The sequence below is a fragment of the Meles meles genome, chromosome 8 (assembly GCF_922984935.1).
Source record: "Meles meles chromosome 8, mMelMel3.1 paternal haplotype, whole genome shotgun sequence".
Classification (NCBI taxonomy): Eukaryota; Metazoa; Chordata; class Mammalia; order Carnivora; family Mustelidae; genus Meles; species Meles meles.
In genome coordinates, this window is record NC_060073.1 from 103980929 (window position 1) to 103987304 (window position 6376).

The following is a 6376-nucleotide window of genomic DNA, read 5'->3' on the forward strand; positions in this document are numbered from 1 at the left end:
GGCTTGGTGTTTCAGGGGTTTTGTTTGGTCTTTGAGTTTCTCTGACACAGCGAATTTCTAAAAAGTTTTTGCAAAATCAGACCGCACCTCTCCTTCAGCCTTTTGACTGCCCTGGGTCCTTGGAGGGATGAACTGATGTTCCCGCCCAGCTTTGCCATCTCTCTGGTGAGATAGTTTGATAAGTCATGCCACCTCTCCCGACGGGCCCCTTGGCTTGCCCCCATTTTGTGAGCTCCAGGGCACTTTTCTTTTCAGTCCCATCTCCCCCGCTAGCCAGATTCATGGCCTCTCCTCAGTCCTGCCCACCTCCCCAGATCCCCGTCCTCCCTCCCAGCAAATCCAGGGAGATTCAGGAAAATGACTAGGGCCTCAGGGCGCTGGCGCTTGACCCACAGGGGTTTCTTCCACAAGTCCCAAGAAAATATGACCGCCCTGAGATGTACCTCAACAGCGACCAGGGTGAGGGCAAGGGGGATTGGGATTCCTGCTTCCTCTGAGTAACTGTATGCTTTGGGAACGTTTTAAAAATTCTTTAGGCCTATGTGTTGCCCTGTGTCTAGTGGGAGTTGCTGAGACCTATGATGTCCTGCCAATTCCATTGGAACAGAAAGCCCCAGGGAAAACCTCAGAACCTATTGTTTCCCATGTCCATTTCACTTCTGTTTAGTCTCAGTCCCCCTGTTCCTTCTGAGATCTTGATCATAGATTTGAATTCTCTCTGGCCTCCTTCCCTTCCAAATTCACCCCAGCATGGTATTCTTATTAGTACCAAAGATGACACGGGGTACCCAGACAGCCGGGTACTGTGAGGGCGCCCATAGCAGGCCCCGACCCCGTGAACTGCAAGGTTGGGCCTAGAACCTGTCTCCTTACTGCCCACCCAGGGCTCTTTCTACTATACTCTGCAGCCTGCCTGCATTGGGAGGACTGAAAAGGAGTCAAGAGATTATCTAACTCAGTGTCTTCCAAATTTGCCTTATCAAAAGAATCATCTGGGAGCTTGTTAAAAACAAAACCAAACAAAACAAACAAACACCTGGGTCCCTAAATTTAGCCAAACAGACACTGGTGAGGGGAAAAAAAAAAGAATTTGCATTTTTAACAAAGGCCCAGGTGATGCTTGATCTAAGAGGTCTGACAGTCAGTACTTGACCAGAGGGCTGAGCAGAGAGGATCTAAAACAAACAACGTCTTTCCTGGAGAACTACTCTGGCCCCTAAGGAGTTTATCTTCACATCAGGGAGATAAGGCAGGCTGTCAGAGAATAATGGATTAGCACAAAGACTGCACTCCTGGGCCCTCCCACCCTGAGCTGGCAGGACTGAAGACGAGATGGCCAGGGTTCCTGCCTGCTAGGCTACTCATCTCTGTCTAGCCTTCGAGCTGGGTCTTCTCACATGAGTCAATCCACACGGTCATTAGGGCCTCACCCGCATTTCCTAACTTCCCCTATTTCTGGGCCTGTCCTCATCCATCACCCACTCTGCCCCAAGCCATGTTCCCAGGCCCCTTCCCCTTCATCCCAGGGAGATCTCGGAAGTAAGCAGAAAAGCCCTGTGTGTGTGGCTTCTTCTTCTTTCTTCTTTCTTCTTCTTCTTCCTTTTTTTTTTTTTTTGAGTCTCTGAGGGGCTGTCTTTACCTCTATTGAAATTCTGGGTTTGAACAAAGACAGAAAAACTCATCTCCTCTATCATCCCTTTGCCCTAATCAGCTTCTTCCTTTAGTTTAACCACAGATCAAATTAGAATTTTCTTTTACGATACAGAATCTGAAGTCTCACCCCGCCACGTGAACCCCCGTCTCTGTCCCTAGTCCTTTCTTTTGATTTTACCCAACCCATTCTTCAAGATCCAGGACAAAACTGGAGTTTCCCAGGAAGGCTTTCTCAGCTACTGACCTACAGCTCTGCTCTGTCCTTCTCTCTCTGGCCTCTGGACTCCCACAGTAACAATTATGATAGCCCCTCCCATTCATTGTATCCTTATTATGTGCAAGGTCTGTGCCAAGCACTTTACGTGTATCATCTTCGTTAATTTTCATGGCAACTCTCCAAAGTAGGCTCTATTCTTAGCCTGTCTTTTACTGGCTAGGAAACGGAGGCTTGCAGAGGTTAAGTCATGTTCTCAGGGTCACACGAGGAGGAGGTCCAGCAGGGACTCAAACACAGGTCTAACTACCACAGAGCCCTTGCTAGAAACCGCAATAATATGTGCCTGCCATAGCCCTTGCTTGCCGCCAGCCGCCTTCAGGCACTCACCCTGCGCTATCGTCCCCCATAATCTAACGGTTTCATGTGTCATTGTCTTGTACCCCAGCCGGGCTGTCAGATTGTTCAAGTGGGCCAGCCCCCATGCTTGGAACACAGAGTGTGTCCCTTAAACCAGCCAGGCATAGAAGCCTCCATTCTTTGTAACAGTAAAGGCCCTCAGAGGAAGAGCTCTAACGAGCCTAATTACCCTGACTACGACCAAACAGCCCTCATTGTCAGAACATTTTTTATGTCTAATCTCAAGCCCTCTGCCCCACCATAAACCAATTTCCTTTCTTTTCCGATCTGTCACCCTAGGAGAACAGTTGCGAGTAGTGGCTCAAAGCAAGGGACATCAGGATCTCAGTCCTGGAACTTGGCCACTCACGAGCTGCGTGATTCAGTGAGCCTGTTTCTTCAACTGTAAAATGGGCCTATCAATGCTTACGTCCCTGGGCTGTCTTGACAATTACATGAAAGATGGTATACAAAACGCTTTACAATGTGTTTGGCAGAGAGTAAAGGCCCAGTAAACCGTGGCTATCGTTACTTAATGCTGTTCCTTCTCTCCCATTGTATCACATATTAAATCCCTGTGTGGCCTGCACACGACCCCCTTCTCTCTTGACTCACCCTCCAGAAACACACACACACACTCGTTCAAGAAGACTTTTTTCTCTATATTCTCTTTAGGTCTTCTGATTTTATATCACTCTTAACCTGGGAAGTGGGCCACCAGGCATCGAGTGGGAGGAATCTCCCCTTTGCTTTTTGGTCTTATAGTGCCTCAGTTTGGTAGGAAGAGAAATGCAACGCCATCTTCCAGTCTGTGATGGAGAAGACAGGTGCTGACAGGGTCCTGTAGAAGTCTGAAAAGGAAACTGAACCAGTCACCTCTATCCAGAGAGGGGGAAAATGTTATATGGAGCTTGTCTTTGCAGCAGGAGAAAGATTTTTTCTTTCAATTTCTTTTTGTGGCTGGCATTTGGCTTGGGTTACGGTATGGCCCTTGCAGATAGGGTTGGGTTGGCCACCTGCACGTCGAGTCTGAGGAGGAAATGGGGAAGTGGTGGGGTGCTTGCTCTCCTTTGCCTCTCGAGGCCGCAAAGCGCCTCACCTCACTGCCCAAGCAGAAGTGCAAATTAGCTCTACAGCATCGCACAATGACTCAGTTACATAAACCCAAGGGTGTGGTGGGAAAGTGGACTGGAGAGGCAGCGGGCCCCGGTAGAGAGTGGCAAGGAAAGAGAGGCCAGGACAGCTGGGTGAGCAACCGTCCTCCCCAGGCAGAAAACCCAGCAGAGGGGAAGTTTAGATGAAGTCGGGCTGAATCAGTGACTTTCAGGAAAGGAAAAGGAAGCTTGAATAATCAGAGCTGGAGGACAAGGTACATCTTGCTCTGATTCCAGGCCTGTGATTCTAGAAGGTCTGGAACTTAACCATCTTCTTCTCCATGCCAGTTCTTCCAGAAGGCCTTTCCTGCTCCCCCATCTGGATGCTCACTGGTTCGTCCATCCATCTATTCATCCACACCTCCATCAATCTACCCATCCATCCCCCCAACCATCCCTCCCTCCAACCATCCCTTCTTCCTTCCACCCATCCATCCCTCCAACCAACCAACCAACCATCCATTCATCCATCCATCCATCCATTCATCTCTCCATCCATCCATCCCTCCAACCATCCATCCATCCATCCATTCATCCATCCATCATCCATCCCTCCATTCATCCATCCCTCCATCCCTCCCTCCCTCCATCCATCCATCCATCCACCAATTCATCTAGGGTCAGGCACTACTGTGCTAGATGCTGTAGTTACACAGTGGGCTACGGGAGATGCGGCAGTTCCTTACCCTGGGATGGAGCCTACAGCTGCAAGGAGAGACGGCATTAACAAAGTAAGTGTGAAAGCAAATATTTAAATTACAATTGTTGTAACTGGTACCATGAGGAATTAGTAGGGACTCAAGCCTACACCAGGAGGCCTGGGAAAGCAGCAATGTCTAGTCTGACTTAAATGATGAGTCAGGATGGATCAGCAGGGACCAGGTCCCAGGCAGAGGGAACAGCTTGTGTATGGGACTTGAATCTGGTGGGCTCCCGGCAACTTGGTCAAGCACCAGGAGCGATGAGCGTGGAGAGCAGTAATCCAGGAGAGTTTGGCAGAGGCCAGGTCATGCAGGCAATGCTAGGATGTGGGTTTTGTTTTCCTAAGAGTAGTAGGTAGTCACTGTGATAGGATGTGCATTTTAAAAAGAACATTCTGGAAGTGGATTACAGCTGTCCAGGTGGCTTGCACCTTGGTGGCAGCAGTAGGAATGGAAAGACCCGTCAGACTTGAGCTGCTCTTTGGAAGTAGAATTTAGAAATGACGTTTGATATTTCTTTGTTTGGGGATGGGGGAGGAGAAGGGTCAAGGATAACTTTCTGGTTTTGGCTTGGGCCGTGGGTGGCACAGTGAACTGAGATTGGGAAGCTGGGGGAGGAGCCCTCAGATTATTTTTTTGGTAGCTCTGCAGCCTCTGCCTTTTGTTGTAATGATTTCACAGCACTGTACTTGAACCAAAGACACAAAAGAACCGAGGCCAGCTATTATGGGCGCTGCTCAGATTAGAAGTCTAGCGTTCTGGAGCCTCGCCTAGCCTCCTTCTCTGACTCCACATGGGGTTTCCATTTCATTGCTGGGGACAGGGTATACTGGATCTGGCCCATCTTTGTAACCACCTCGAGCTCCTGAGCCTGGTACACAGAGATGCTAAAAAAATAAGGTCTTCTATAGCCCCGCCCGTGTACCTGGCACTCTGCTGTGGGGAAGAGAATCTGGAGCAGAGGTCCCTGCCCTCAACAGTCTTAGTGGTGTGTGGTCTGTGGTGAATGGGGCCTTCTAGGTAACAGGCTGGGCCTCCTCATGAAAACAGAAGACCTCAGGCCATTTGCACATGCTGGTAATGATTCCCACCCCTGGAAAACCACAAGAAGTACAGAGTATACTCCAGATCACAGCAGGCACTTATGTGTGTCCCTGAGGGCATCCTGTCTCCTCACACCCATTGATTCCATCACAAGGGTGTGTACTTAGAGACCTTAAAGAAGAGGGGCCTTGCCTCTGCTCTGGGGAACCATACCCTCAGCTCCAACAGAGATCTTAATACGCTTGCAGCAAGAGGAAGGGGCCGGGCAGAGTTGTGTGATTTCTGTTTATTATATTTTTCATGGCTCAATGTTGTTTCCTTTATGCAAAGCCCTGAGGAAAATTTATTACTAAAAAAAAAAATGGTTTGATTTGTAGCCCAGCTTCTTACTAAGTTTATGAACACATGATGGCTGGAACGAGATGTCATGTCTGCTCATTAGGAAGCTGGCTGTGAGCAGGTTGGGCCTGGACAGGGGCTGTTTCGGACCAGAGCCATTGGCTTTGCCTGTTGAAGTTGCTGCTGGGTCCCTACCTTATGCCTGTGTGCTCTGGCTCCCATCTGGCTGATGGTATCATTGGGGCTTTGACAGGATGGCCTAGGAAGGGCTACCCAGAGAGGGAGTGTCAGGTCCCAGTAGGGGCCAAGAATGGGGATCACATCTCTTCCTTTTCTGATGGAAAAGGGGGTGCCATCTGTCCCTTCTCCAAACCAGAATCTCTGAACCACCATCACTCTGATGATTTCTTTTTCCCTAATATTTAGGTTTACGTTTCTGAGCAAATGGAAAGATCCCTTGTTTACTGAAGGGAAAACAGTATGATAATATATACATTATCAATTCAGATCCCAACAGAGCTTTACATTGTTTTAATCGATTTTGTTCTCTGAGGCAATTTTAAGTTCACAACAAAATCGTGTAGAAAATTGAGCACTCTGTTGGGGGCACCTGGGTGGCTCAGCGGGTTAAGCATCTGACTCTTGATCTCAGCTTGGGTCTTTTTTTTTTTTTTTTAAAGATTTTATTTATTTATTTGACAGAGAGAGATCACAAGTAGACAGAGAGGCAGGCAGAGAGAGAGAGAGAAGCAGGCTCTCCGCTGAGCAGAGAGCCCGATGCGGGACTCGATCCCAGGACCCTGAGACCATGACCTGAGCCGAAGGCAGCGGCTTAACCCACTGAGCCACCCAGGCGCCCTTCTTTTTTTTTT